Source organism: Symphalangus syndactylus, chromosome 11 (genome assembly GCF_028878055.3).
Source record: "Symphalangus syndactylus isolate Jambi chromosome 11, NHGRI_mSymSyn1-v2.1_pri, whole genome shotgun sequence".
NCBI lineage: Eukaryota > Metazoa > Chordata > Mammalia > Primates > Hylobatidae > Symphalangus > Symphalangus syndactylus.
This window is the reverse complement of record NC_072433.2, coordinates 74,441,503-74,457,510: the sequence shown is the minus strand read 5'-3', so window position 1 is coordinate 74,457,510 and position 16,008 is coordinate 74,441,503.

Sequence of the window (16,008 nt, the reverse complement as noted above, 5' to 3'; positions counted from 1 at the left end):
TGCAGCTGTACAAAAATATTTTCTTTATATCCTTTATATCTTGACATCCCTATTTCACATGCTTTTTCTATTTTTAATTTTTTTTACTTTAAAACTATTTTGCTAAAAATGAAGACACAAACACACATCTTGGCCTGGGCCTATGCTAGTGGAAAATACCACTGTTTTCCACTTCTACCTGTTGTCCTGGGACATATTGCCCCTGAAGGCCTTCCAGGGCCTTCATGTTGTCCTGGAACATATTGCCCCTGAAGGCCTTCCAGGGGCAAGAACCCCTTCATGTAGAAGGTCCTGGAAGGCCTTCGGGGCAATAGCCCGCATGAAACTGTCATCTCCTATGTTATGACCCATAGATTTTTCTCCTATGACAAAAATGCCTTTTCCTGGAAGGCATTCCTAAATAAATGCCTTTTTCTGGAAGGCATTCCTTCTGAAGGATCAGCCTGAGGCTGTTATCCACTTAAACTTATTTTTTAATAAGCAGAATAAATACACTCTAAAGTAATGATAAAAAGTATAGCATAGTAAATATATAAACCAGTAACATAGTCATTTATTATCAGGTGTTATGTACTGTCCATATTGTATGTGCTATGCTATTACATGACTGGCAGCACAGTAGGTTTGTTTATACCAGCATCATGATGATCACATGAGTAATGTGTTGTGCTACAACATTTTGACAGCTACAGGGTCACTAAGGGATAGGAATTTTTCAGATCTATAATCTTATGGGGCCACTGTTGTGTACGTAGTCTGTTATTGACTAAAATGTCATTATGCAGTACATGACTGTATGCATGATGTACACACACACACTCATGCACACACTCAATATTTTTCCCAAATGTCTATGACAAAAATATTTATTCCATAATTTAACTGTTAATTGTTTGTAAATATTCTATTTCTTTGCTTTACTCAACATTGATAGTATTGTCCTTAGTGTTTAGATTAGATGTAATTTTCTTATTGTCTAGGTATTATTAGGTGTTCAATAAGTATTCTGGTTTAAAATGCCATCATGGTCCTCATTATCAACAGTGGACTCTCTGCATTTTGAGAATAGGAAAAATGTTTAACATTTGAAAGTTTCGGTTTATCCTTGCTAAGTGACAAGGAGAATCTGGGCAGAATGCTAAATCTTTAAGTTGTCTTTCATTTTTTTTTTTCAGCTTCTAAAATAAATAGCACTGTTAGCAATTACTCATAGATTTCTTTGTTAAGATAAGAAAACATTTTGTGAGATTAGACTCATTTTATTTTTAAAAAGAGCTTCAGTATATGAATATGTGATGTTTAATAGAAGCTTAAAAGTAAGAAGGCCTTTCCCTGATTTTCTTAGAGTACAACTGTAGGCAATTAGAATACATTGAAGTGGGTTAAAAGGCAGAACCTAACTTGAACTTCCTTTTGACCACCTGTACAGTATATTCTCAACACTGGGGCCATTGGTTTTGTGGCTTTGTTTCCTGCTCACTGAACTGCCTTGAGGATGGGCTTAGGGTGTGACTTTGCTCATTTCCTTTTTGTCACCTCACAAAGCCCTGCTTTGTTTACTTTATCTAAGACCTCTGTGCTACCTAGCTAAGCTTGGCTTCCTGTCCAGTGCTGTTCACTCTGTCTCCATGGAACCAGCTCAGTTGGAAGAAAAAGCAGATGAAGGCCTGAATGTCTACTGAGTTTTCAATGACTTCCTCAAACTTCTCACTTACTCTTCAGTGCTGGCATCGTCCAGGTCATAGGAGAAGGTAGTAGGGGTGACTCAAATATTTAGTATTTGCACAGTAAAAATGTCCAGCTATGCCAGGTGGAGTGGCGCACACCTATAATCCCAGTGCTTTGGGAGGCTGAGCAGGAGGATTGCATGAGGCCAAGAGTATGAGACCAGCCTGGGCAATATAGTGAGACTCTGTCTCTACAAAAAGTTTTTTTTTTTTTTTTTAAATTAGCTGGGCATGGTGGCATGTGTCTGTAGTTCTAGCTACTTGGGAGGCTGAGGTGGGAGGATCATTTGAGCCCAGGAGTTTGTGGCTACAGTGAACTATGGTTGCCTCATTGCACTCCAGCCTGGGCAATAGAGGGAGACCCTGCTTGTAGAAAGCAAGCCAAGCTCTTTACTAGCTGAAATTGCATGGAGAAAGGGAGGGAGTCGAAATTCTGGGGCAGAGAACTACCTTTTGTTGTTCATATGTGTTGGTCTTTAATAATTTTCCCCAGTATCTTATGTTAATGAGGAACATTAATGCTTTGACATCCTTTCATGGTGCCACTTAAGGGAATCACTCTTGCTTATTCTAAGGAGGATTTGGAGCTGTAGCGAGCTGAAAGTCTGAATTTGGAGATGATAGTGGTGACCTTATAGGCAATATCAGGTACAGATGGAGCTTTAATCTTAATTACTCTAAACTGTCTATGTTAAATAAAAATCCAGATAAAAATCCCTCAGCCTTTATGGAAGTGCTGAGAAAAGCTTTAATAAAACACATCTCCCTGTCTACCAATACAATAAAGAACAGATTTATTACTCAAACAGCCCCTAATATCATAAAGAAGTTACAGAAACAGACCCTGTCCAAAAATCTCTCTGATTTTTCTCACCCTCAAGTTAAAACTTTACAGTATATAAATAGCACTCTCCTCTGTGCCCCAACCAAAGATGTCCCAAAAAAACACTGAAACTCTTCTTAATTTCTTAACTGAAAAGAGCATATAGGGTCTCAAAAATCTAAAATTCAACTCTATCAAACTTCAGTAAAATACCTAGGTCTAGTCTTATCAGAATGGACCAGAACACCAGGAGAGAAAAAAATTAAGCCCATTTCCTCTTTTCCCTTTCCCAAAACTTTTAAACTATTAAGGGGATTCTTAGACATTACTGGATTTTACAAATTATGGGTATGTGGGTACAGTGAAATAACTCACCCTTTATACCACCTCATAAAAAAACCTCAAACATCTAAAACTCACTCCCTGACTTGGGAACCTAAAACTCAAAAATCCTTAACCAGTTAAAAAAAAAGCCTTACTTAAAACACCAGCCCTCAGTCTTCCAACAGGGAAGATATTTAATCATTATGTATCAGAAAGGAAGAGAATGACCTTGATAGTTTTAACTAAGACTCAAGATCCAACTCAACAACCAGTGGACTACCTAAACAACAAACTTGAGTTGATGACTAAAAGATGGGCAACCTGCCTCCAGTTACAACGGTGACTCTACTGGTGCCAGAGGCCACCAAGTTAAGAAGAATAACTGTTTACGCCCCACACAATATAACAGGACTACTGTTCTTTAAAAGAATTCTCTCTAACGATCACCTCCTCAAATATCAAACTTTATTACTAGAAGAATCTACAGTCCAGTTGAAAACCTGCCCTTGCCTAAACCTAGTCACTTTCTCCCAGAAGAAACTAGAGAACCTGAACATAATTGTGAACAGGTAGTGGTACAAACTGATGAAAAGAAATGATAAGAATCACTGTTTATATTCTCTGTAAAGTTTTAATAAAAAATATTTTCTTAAAAAAAAGAAGAAAGAAAAAGTAGACTCCTCAGAGTAAGTATGGAGGATCATACTTCTGCATACACTGAATGTAGTTGTTTCTTTCCCATACAAGGACTCTCTACAAGAGAGGTTTCTTTAGAAAGAATTGGACCTGATGGAGGGTCATTCTATCAGAATGATTTTTTTAGGTTTCTTCCTTACAGTTAACCTCTCTGAAAGGTACGGATACAAGTTATCTACAGGGTAACACCTGTAGATATGATGCAACAGGCTTATGCCATTGGAGAGTGAATAGTGAACCTTCTGAAAACAGTGTACACCACTGGAAGGGCAAGAAAAAAACTACTTGTGAGTAACCAGTGAGTCTGGGTGACTTGATTGGGGTCACTTTCAAATAGTGATGCTTTCTAATTTTTGCTTTGTCACCACATGGTCTGCATGTGTTGAAGGACAGTGTTATCCAGTAGGATTTGTCTTAGTGTTTTTTTTTTTTTTTTTTTCAGACAGAGTTTCGTGCTGTCACCCAGGCGGGAGTGCAGTGGCACGACCTTGGCTCCCTGCAACCTCCACCTCCCAGGTTCAAGCAATTCTCCTGCCTCAACCTCCTGAGTAGCTGGGACTACAGGCACCCACCACCACGCCTGGCTAATTTTTTGTATTTTGAGTAGAGACGGGGTTTTACCATGTTAGACAGGATGGTTTCGATCTCTTGACCTCGTGATCCGCCCGCCTCGGCCTCCTAAAGTGCTGGGATTACAGGCATGAGCCACTGTGCCCGACCTTGTTTTAGGTTTTCTAGTGGAGGCTTGAGCCAAAGAAATTTTCATGCTGTGCAGAAAGTCAACCTATTTCTTAACCATTTTAAAAAATGACACAAGGGTTAGATTTTTGAGGGGAGGGATCAGTTAAGCACATTGCATTTGCCTTTTCATCAATTTTAATGTTTTTCACTAGTGTAAAATACACAACTGCAGTTACTCATATTCATCCTGGAACTGCAGAGGACACAGAGATTTTGTGACCAAGGCAGTCATGGACAGGTTGCTATCTTACACTATACAAATGCTGTCTTACTTCCATTGCCAGTTACGAACTGCACATAAAGTTTGCACATAATTACTAAGGCTGAATAAAGGATCACTACTATTATTACTGTTGCAGATGTTGGTGCCATCTTCTAGAATACTGGAAGTTTTATGTGAAGTTGGGTTTAATCTTTTGGTAGGGCACTGCTTTCATATCATTATTGGACTGAAAATGAATATCCTCTAGATTCATTAATGTGCTTAGTCTAATTTCCTAATTTGCCACCATCAGAAATGTAAATCAAAGCTCCGGAAGTATGGCTTTTCAAAATATGAATTTATTTTGTAGAAGAAAACTTATATTGTATGTTTGTTGGCAAAGTAGAGACCATGTTCTTATCTTCCATGAAGGCTAATGGCATTTTTAACTGCTAGATCAAGCTTTTCTGGTAAGAAATTTTACTGCTGCTAGTGTAATAATTCACCTATTTTATATAATTTTAAAATATTTTAAGGTTATTATAGATGTTTATCCTTCCAAAGCATAACCAGATTGCAACACAGATATTGTATTTTAGTTTTTGGCTGTTTTAAAGCATCCAGGCAAGAAAATAAAAGATGGGAAAAATGTTCACTATGAATTTACTTTGAAAAATATACCAATGTAACATGTGGACATTTTTGTATGATATATATATGTGTGTGTGTGTGTGTGTGTGTGGAGATAGAGAGAATATTAAATATGTTACATATATTGCATTACCTCACACAAATGCACACAATTAAATTCCTACTGTAAAACGTAGAGACTAGGCCGGGCACCCTTGCTCACAACTGTAATCTCAACACTTTGGGAGGCTAAGGAGGGTGGATTACTAGGTCAGGAGTTCAAGACCAGCCTGGCCAAGATGGTGAAACCCCGTCTCTACTAAAAATACAAAAATTAGCCGGGCGTGGTCATTGGCGCCTGTAATCCCAGCTACTAGGGAGGCTGAGGCAGAGAATTGCTTGAACCCGCAACGTGGAGGTTGCAGTGAGCTGAGATCACACCACTGCACTCCAGTCTGGGCGACAGAGCAAGAAATATGTCTCAAAAAAATAATAAAAATAAAAAATTGTAGAGACTAGCCTGGCCTGTATAGTATTAAGAAAAGATCAACAGAATTTACTCAGAGCCCTCTATCACAATGATGATCATTTTCATTATATAAGCCATTGTCACTATATACTAAAAGTAATATACTCAATATATGCAAACGTTTTAGTCCCTAATTAAATATGTCTCTGAGGCAACATACTATTATTATACAGTATTTCATATTATCTGAACTTCATGATAAACATGTTTGAAATAATGATCTCGGTCTCTGTTTTAACACTTTAGGAATGGAAGGAAAATGCCCAGAAATGGTGACGTTAATAGTTATTCTTAGAATTGTTGAAATCTGACTTGATGACTTTGAGTGCCACGTTGAATGCAGATTTTGAGACAACTTTACATTATACTCTCCTCAAAGGATGATGTGGTAATTCCATTTCTCAAAGTAGCCACTAAACTTCCCAGGTGAAACAAATAAATTGAAAGGACTTCCACACATAGTCAGGTGCTAGTAGATCCACATGGTGCATACCAGACAGATCCACATTTTTCACACAAGGAGTAAGCAGTCTCTAGCCCCTTTGTTTTTCATATTTAAATTGACTAATTTTAAATTGATAAGAATATAAAATTAGATAATAAAGTGCAAAATTTTGAAGAGTTAAAGTGTAATATAAGATGAGCTCCTAGTTTTTGAAAAGGGTATTTATGGTCCAGGTGTGATGGCTCACACTTGTAATCCCAGCACTTTGGGAGGCTGAGGTTGGTAGATAACTTGAGCCTGGAAGTTCGACCAGCCTGGGCGACTTGGAGAAACCCTGTCTCTACAAAAAAAACAAACACAAAAATTAGCTGGATGGTTATGCATGCCTGTAGTCCCAGCTACTCAGGAGGCTGAGGCAGGAGGACCATCTGAGCCTGGGAGGCAGAGGCTACAGTGAGCCATGATTGTGCCACTGCACAGCTGGGCGATGGAGTGAGAGACCCTGTCTCAAAAAAAAAAAAAAAAAAAAAAAAAAGAAATGTTTAAACTGTGAATTCAATCTTCAAATAAAACTTAGAAGTCATTATTTCAGTTGGCTTCTGGCTTCAGTTCAGTATTTTCAATGAGAAAGTTATTCAAAAGCAAAATGAGACATGGTAGCTAAAACATCAAAAATATATATTTTTTCAAAATGATGTTTTACAGCTAGAAAATAATACATAGTAAGCTTAAGTTTTTCAAAATAACTTCTCTTTCAAAGTGGGCCCTTCAGAAACACTGATGGCTCATTAATTTCTCAAAAATTTAAAAAATAATTTCAGAAAAATGTTTACCTGAAATATATCAGTAGGCATAGGGCCAGGGTTAGCTGATTTAGTTCCATGATTGATCAAATATTTATAACTAGCTCTTTGAAGGGGAAATTTTCTTATAGAAACATCTTTGTGTTTGAGAGTATGAATTCTGGAGCAGACTCTGTTGGTTCAAGTCCTACCTCTGCCATTTGCCAGCTGTGCCACCCGGGGCAAGCTATAGACTTGTTTGTGCCTCAGTTTACTCATCTTAAATATGGGGATAAAAAGGTCTTACCTCAAGTGGTTAGTACGAGTTTGAAATGAGGTTATATATATAAAATACTTACAACAACCCCTGGTGCATAGGGAGTTTTGCATAAGGGTTACCTGTTATTACTATTAAAGCACACAGTTTGCAAACTAGCTACCCTCAGGCTGTGAACAACTTTTAAAAAACATTTAAATATCAAGAATATATGAGATATAGATTTTTAACTTCTCTTGATGAATAAAAAATATCTGACCATATGGTAGCAGGGTTAGTGGTCATAACCCTTTCCCATTCCTGGGCCTGTTTCTCTTGTTCTGCCCAAAGTTGACATCCATCCTTGCAGTCCTGGGTGGAGCCACAGACCTTTCAAGGCCAAAAACCTTTAAGGAGCAGGACCTGTGCTGAGGGAGACACCAGGAGTTTGGCATTCCTGTTCTTCCCTCACCTGCTGAAATTAAATAGTTTAAAAAAAAAGTGTAAAAATGCCAAAGTTTAAGGAAAAGTCAATAAAGACTAAATGGCATTACTTCCACAGGATCTGTAGTAAAATGTCTTGAGAATGTCCCTTTCCTTTTTTCCCTTTATAGTAAGATTTTCAACTCATTGAGTTTCAACTGTCTTCGCCTTTGGCCCCATCCTGTGGTCATTCCTTCTTGTACATCAAGTATGTGCTTCTATGAGAACAATATTTAGTTCTTAAACTCACTTTAAGAGTTAGTTTCAGGTGAACTAACAAACACAAGAATGTTCCCGAGTGACATCCCTCCCCACCCCTCTATCCATTTTGAATGCTCCCTTTGTTTTTCTACCTTTGCTGTGCTTAATTAAAGTGACAGTTATTTTTTTCAGGTTCTTTTTCCACAGGCAAGAATCATAAGCCAGCTAGTCCAACAGAAAAAGAATAACTGTAAAAATAAATCCTCTCTGGGAAATGAATCTTTTTGATGTTGAAGTATTTCATTTTCACACCATTACAAATGTTGTTTTAGTCCATGATACACTGAACATCTAGATTCTATAATGATAAGCACATCATTCATTGATCTGACATCATTTAATTTACCTGAACAAATAAGACAATTTTCAGGCTCCTTTCTTGTCATCTGATATAATGGAAGAAATAGTTCTAATATTTGTGGTTACATATGCATTAACACCCTGATGTTAAGGTGATAACAAAATTCTCAAATTTGTCTAACCTTATTCTGTGCGTTTCTTTATTATATATATATTAGAAGATCTTAACAGAGACAGGATTTTCCTTTAAATCTGTGACAAAATGTCACTCAGCCTTATAAGGCTGATTCATTTTAAAACTTACTTTAGAAATGTGTTACAGTGTTATGCATTAAATTACAGATTTGGAAGATATCCTTTATGGTTTTTCTGAATTGCAAGAAATAGATGTGATAATAAAATGTTATGCATTTCACTATATTCTGCTTCATGTTGTCAGTTGATCATTTAGTGGTGAAGTTGTTTTCTTCCCTTTATATGTGATCTTCAGATTAATTTGAAGTTGACATTTTTGTATTGCATGGAATATCTTCACTGCTCCAGCTTACCATAAATTGTTTCATCCCTTTATAGTATCCTTTAGAAAAAATATTTTGTATTTATAATTCCTGTCCTGAAACATCATAGGAAACTTAATTTGTTTTGACACATAAAAATAGCATCATACTAGAACTTTAATCAGAAGACCACCTCTTCACTGAATCTCTACAATTTTTTTTGGTCTTTAAAATATTCTATATTCTTTATCGTATGCAAGAAAGTTACAGCAGCATCTCAACAAAGCCCAGCTCATTCCTCAGTTTCAGTATCTCCCCATGCCTAAGATTTAATCCATCATTAGATCTTACTCATTTCACCTATTGATATCTCCCAAATCTGTCTCTTTTTTCCATTTTCTTTTTTTTTTTTACTTTTTAAAATTTTTTTTTATTTTTTAAATTTTATTATTATTATACTTTAAGTTTTAGGGTACATGTGTACAACATGCAGGTTTGTTACATATGTATACATGTGCCATATTGGTGTGCTGCACCCATTAACTCGTCATTTAGCATTAGGTATCTCTCCTAATGCTATCCCTCCCCTCTGCCCCCACCCCACAATAGTCCCCGGTGTGTGATGTTCCCCTTCCTGTGTCCTTGTGCTCTCATTGTTCAATTCCCACCTATGAGTGAGAACATGTGGTGTTTGGTTTTTTGTCCTTGCGATAGTTTGCTGAGAATGATGGTTTCCAGTTTCATCCATGTCCCTACAAAGGACATGAACTCATCATTTTTTATGGCTGCATAGTATTCCATGGTGTATATGTGCCACATTTTCAGGGATCTAGAACTAGAAATACCATTTGACCCAGCCATGCCATTACTGGGTATATACCCAAAGGATTATAAATCATGCTGCTATAAAGACACATACACACGTATGTTTATAGCAGCACTATTCACAATAGCAAAGACTTGGAACCAACCTAAATGTCCAACAATGATAGACTGGATTAAGAATCTCTACAATTTTTCAAACTCTGAGACAGGGAGAAAGATAGCCAAAGGTATCATTTTATTGTTTGGCTTCTATTTTTTGAAGTAAATTAATATTATTGAGTTTAGTTGTTTTAAAATAAATTAATTTTTAAATTAAATCAATTGAATGGGCAATACAATGTTTCAGATTTTTTTTTTTTTTTTTTTTTTGAGACAGAGTCTCGCTCTGTTGCCCAGGTTGGAGTGCAGTAGCATGACCTCAGCTCACTGCAAGCTCTGCCTCCCGGGTTCAGGCCATTCTCCCGCCTCAGTCTCCCGAATAGCTGGGACTACAGGCGCCCACTACCACGCCTGGCTAATGTTTTGTATTTTTAGTAGAGACGGAGTTTCACCGTGTTAGCCAGGATGGTCTTGATCTTGTGACCGCATGATCCGCCCGCCTCGGCTTCCCAAAGTGCTGGGATTACAGGTGTGAGCCACCGTGCCCGGCCTAAAAAATTTTTAAAAATGTAAATATGTGTAGTCTGCAAAGCCTCCCTTTCCTTATTCTCTTTTTCCTCATTTATCTCCTGTCCCTTTTTCACACATTGGTAACCACTGTAATTAGCTCATTTTGAATTCTCCAAGAGTTTCTTCAGGCAAATACAAACCAATAAATGATATATTCTTTCCCTGCCTAGCACAAGACTCTGTCTCCTACCCATTTCTTCCACAAGTTGCTTTGTTAAATTAACAATACAGGTCCCATATACAATACTATTATTAACTAGAGTCATCACGCTGTATAGTAGGCCTTCAGAATTTATTCATCCTATACAACTGAAACTTTGTGCTCCTTGACCAGGGCCTCCCCATTTCCCCCACTTCTCCATTCCTGGTAACCACCATTCAACTCTCTGTTTCTATAAATTCAACTTTTTAAGATTCCACCTATAAGTGAGATCATGCAGCATTTTTTTGTGTATGGGCTTATTTCACTTAGCGTAATATTCCACAGTTTCATCCATGTTGTTGCAAATGGCAGGCTATCTTTCTTTTTTAAGGCTGAATAATATTCCACGTGTGTGTGTGTGTGTGTGTGTGTGTGTGTGTGTGTATAATAATTTATTCATATCTTGGTAATCAGGAATAATGCTGCAGTGCACAGCATAATAGTTAATACTGTATTGTACACTTGAAATTTGCTAACAGAGTAGATCTTAAGTGTTCTTACCACTCTCCCACACACAGAGAAAAGACAACTGTACTAAAAGATGGATATATTAATTAGCTTGACTGTAGTAATCAGCTCACTATGTATATCAAAACACCATATTGTACAGCTTGAATATATACAATTTTCATTAAAAAACCCCAAACAAAAAACATACAATGGACTTCACAGATCTTTATGTATCAGTATTTGGAAAGCTTCCTCATTCTTTTTTTGCAGCAGCATAGGATGCTGTTGTACAGATATAATTTTTCTAATCGTATCGCTGTTGATCATTTAAAATAGTCCAATTTTTTGCTCTCATAGTGCTGCAATGCATATTGTTTATTTTCATATATGTAAGTTTAACATACATTGTCAGAAATAGAACTGCTGAGTAAACAGTTGAACATACTTGTAATTTAGAAAAAGTTTTCAAATTGCCTTCCATAGGCCTCGTGCCAATTTATATTCTCACCAGCAATAATTGAAAGTATCTGTTTTTCCATTGTCTTATCAATGGGCTGTTGTCAAAATTTAAGGGTTTTTGTTAATCTGTTAGGTGAAACATAGACTTATAGCTTATTCTAAATTAGTATTTCCTCTATTATCCAATTAAAGTTTTTTGTATTTCATTTTCTATCAACAGTTCTATCATTATCAACTGATAATGTATTTTTGACAATTATCTTTTGTGTTGCTATATATTCTTGTGGCTTTCCAGTATTATTTTTATATTATAAAGATTGGGGCTGGGAAAGGTGGCTCATGCCTGTAATCCCAGCCCTTTGGGAGGCTGAGGCAGGTGGATCACCTAAGGTCAGGAGTTTGAGATCAGCCTGGCCAACATGGTGAAATCCTGTCTCTACTAAAAATACAGAAATCAGCCAGATGTGGTAGCGCCTGTAATCCCAGTTACTCAGGAGGTTGAGGCAGGAGAATGGCTTGAATGGCTACAGTGAGCCAACATCGCACCAGCCTGGGCAACAAGAGGGAAACTCTGTCTCAAAAAAAAAAAAAAAAAGATTGGCCTGTGATATACGTTACAGATATTATCCCTAGTTTGTCATTTGTCTTTTGTTTTTCTTATATGCTTTGCTATACTACAGGAATCAAATATATACTATAAAAATTAAATATTTTCTTTTCCTTTCTTTCTCCTCTCTGTTTTCTTCTTCTTTGTAGATAATATAGAACATCTTTCTGACTTTGAGGTCAGGAAGTCCTCTTCGACAAGACACAAAAAAGAAAAGTCACAAAGGAAAAGAATGACAACTTGACTCCATCAAAATTAAAAACAGGTGCACATCAGAATATACCATATATACAATTAAAAGATAAGCAATGATATAGAAGAAACTAATTGCCTCACACAAAGCAAACTTGGACTGCTTTCTAGAGAGTAAAAAGGAATTCTAAAATAATCAATATGAAAAAGACAAACAACCAAATAAAACCAAATAAAAATTAGACAAAGATTCAAACAGGCGAATTCACAAAAGAGGGAATTCAAATGGTCAATAAACACATTAAAATATATTTAAACTGCAGTAACCAGAGAAATGCAAATGTAAAACAAGGTGTCATATTTCTACTCATTTGATTTGCAATTATTAAAAGTGTTGAAAATATCATTGCTGGGGCATCAGATATCCTCGTAGATGGCCAATGATGGAAGTATGTACACATTAGAAAGTTTTTTTTATAGCAGTGTTTGGTAAGAGTTGAAACTTTTGCTCCATTTGAAATTTATCTTGGTATATGGTGTGAATTATGGATTTGATGTAAACATTTTTTGGATGTTTTCCTAGCTGCTTTAACACCATTTATTAAACAGTACCTCTTTTTCATGCTGACTTGAGATGACATCTTGCCATATACTAAATTCACATATGTCTTTGGGTCAGCTTCTGAATTTACTAATCTGTTCATCTATCTGTCTACTCATGTCACTACCTCCTGTCTTAATTATTACAGCTTCACAATATGATTTAATGAATGTATTATTGTTTGATTTTTTTCTTCTTAGTCACATTTTTCTGCTGTGTTCTTTTTGTTTTTGATATTTTTTCTTTTTATTGCCTTGTATTGATTTTGTACAGGCATGCCTCATTTTATTGTGCTTTGCTTTACTGTGCTTTGCAGATATTGCATTTTTTCCAGATTGAAGGTTTGTGGCAACCCTGCAGCAAGCAAGTCTATAGGCATCATTTTTCCAATACTATGTGCTCACTTATTGTCTGGTCACATTTTAGTAATTCACACAATATTTCAAGCTTTTTCATTATTTGTACATCTGTTATGGTGATCTGTGATCAGTAATCTTTGATATCACTATTATATTTCAAATGTTTTGGGACATCATGAACTAGACACATCTTAACAGAACTTAATCTATAAATGTTCTCTATAGAACTTAATCTATAAAAGTTCTTTATCTAACAAATCTATAAACGAGCATGTTCTGATGGTTCCACTAATCAGCTGTTTCCCGTCTCTCTCTCTGTCCTCAGGCCTCCCTATTCCCTGAGACACAACAATATTAAATTAGGCCAATTAATAATGCCACAATGGCCTCTAAGAGTTTGAGTGAAATGAAGAGTTATCTATCTATCATCTATCTATCTATCTATCTATCTATCTATCTATCTATCTATCTATAATCCATCTATTTATTTTTGAGACAGTTTCTTGCTCTGTCACCCAGGCTAGAGGGCAGTGGCACTATCTCAGCTCACTGCAACCTCCACCTCCTGGCTTCAAGCAATTTTCCTGCCTCAGCCTCCCTAGTAGCTGGGATTACAGGTGCCCACCACTACGCCCAGCTTTTTTTTTTTTTTTTTTTGTATTTTTATTAGAGATGGGGTTTCACCATGTAGGTCCAGCTGATCTCGAACTCCTGATCTCAAGTGATCCACTGGTCCTTGGCCTCCCAAAGTTCTGAGATTACAGGAGTGAGCCACTGCGCCTGACCATATCTCTCATTTTAAATGAAAAGCTATAAATGACTAACATTAGTGAGGAAGGCATGTGAAAAGTTGAGACAGGTTTGAAAGCTAGGCCTCTCGCACCAATTGGTTAGCCAAGTTGTGAATGCAAAGGAAGAGTTCTTGGAGGAAATTGAAGTGCTACTCCAGTGAACATATGAATAATAAGAAAGTGATACATCCTTATTACTGATATGAAGAAAAGTTTTTGTGTCTGAATAGATCAAATCGGCCACAACATTTCCTTAAACCAAAGCCCAATCCAGAGAAAGTCTCCAACTCTCTTCAATTCCATGAAGGCTGATAGAGGTGAGGAAGCTAGCAAAGATTAAAACCTAGTATAGGCTAAGGAAGAAGCTGTCTCCATAATCTAGAAGTGCAAGGTGAAGCAGCAACTGCTGCTGTGGAAGCTGTAGCAAGCTGTCCAGAAGATTTAGCTAACATCATTGATGAAGGTGGCTACACTAAACAGCAGATTTTCAATGTAAACAAAGCAGCCTTCTATTGCAAGAAGATGCCATCTAGGACTTTCAAAGCTAGAGAGAAGTCAATGACTGGCTTCAAAGGATGGGTTGACTCTGTTGTTAGGAGCTAATGCAACTGGTGACTTTAAGTTGAAGGCAATGCTCATTGACCATTCTGAAAATCCTAGGGCCTTAAGAATTATGCTGTCTCTACTCTTCCTGTGCTCTATAAATGAAAAAACAAACTCTAGATGATAGCCCATCTGTTTACAGGATGGTTTACTGAATATTTTAAGCCCACCGTTGAGAACTATTTCTCAGATAAGAGTCTTTTCAAAATATTACCGCTCATTGACAATGCACTCGATTACCCAAGAGGTCTGATGGAGATGTACAGAAGATTAATGTTGCTTTCATGGACGCTAATTCAGCATCTATTCTACAGCTCACGGATCAAGGAGTAATTTTGACTTTCAGATTTGCTATTTAAGAAATACATTACATAGTGCTCAGCTGCCCTAGTGATTCCTTTGATGAATCTGGGCAAAGTCAATTGAAAGTCTTTTCAAAAGAGTTCACCATTCTAGATGCCATTAACAACATTCACGATTCATGGCAGGAGGTCAAAATATCAACATTAACAGAAGTTTGGAAGAAGACGGTTCCAACCCTAACAGATGATTTTGAGGGGTTCAAGACATCAGTGCGATGAAGTAACTGCAGATGTGGTGGAGATGTAAAGAGGACTAGAATTAGAAGCAGAGCCTGAAGTTGAGACTAAATTGGTGCAATCTCAGGATAAAACTTGAACAAATGAGGAGTGGTTTTCATGGTTGTGTAAAGAAAGAGGTTTCTTGGGATGGAATCTACTTCTGGTGAAGATGTTGTGAGCATTGTTGAAACGACAACAAAGGACATAGAATAGTACATAAACTTAGTTGATAGAGCAGTGAGATAGGGCTTGAGAGGATTGACTCCAATTTTGAAGGAAGTTCTACTGTGGATAAAATGCTATCAAACAGCATTGCATACTAGAGATATATTGCATGAAATGAACAATCAATTGATGCAGCAAACTTCATTGTTTTCTTATTTTAAGAAATTGCCATGGATGCTTCAACTTTAGGCAACAACCACTGTAGTCAGTCAGCAGCCATCAAAGTAGAGAAGACCCTCCACCAGCACAAAGCTTACAACTTACTCAAGGCCAAGATGATTATTAGCATTTTTTAGCAATAAATTATTTTTAAATTATGGCATGTACATTGTTTTTTACACATAATGCTACTGGACATTTAATGGTCTACAGTATAGTATAAACATAACTTTTATATGCACTGGGATGCCAAAAAAATTCATGTGACTTGCTTTATTGTGATGATCTGGAACCAAACCTGCAGTATCTCTGAGTTATGCCTGTGCTTGTTTCTTTTTTATTAATTTAGTTATTATTAAATGTGTGTATTTCACTAGACCAGCTATTTTCTGTAGAGCTCATTACAGTTAGGTAGAGAGAGTCATCACCACACAGAATAATTCTCTACGTAGAATATTTCTCCACAAGTTTCTGCCACAGAAGCAGACAGCTTCCTGCAAATATGGCTTGTGTGTGTGATTTTTTTTAGAGCCCCTCATAATTTGCTACTCTAAATCAAGCCATTTCCTGCCTTCCTCAACACAGCTCC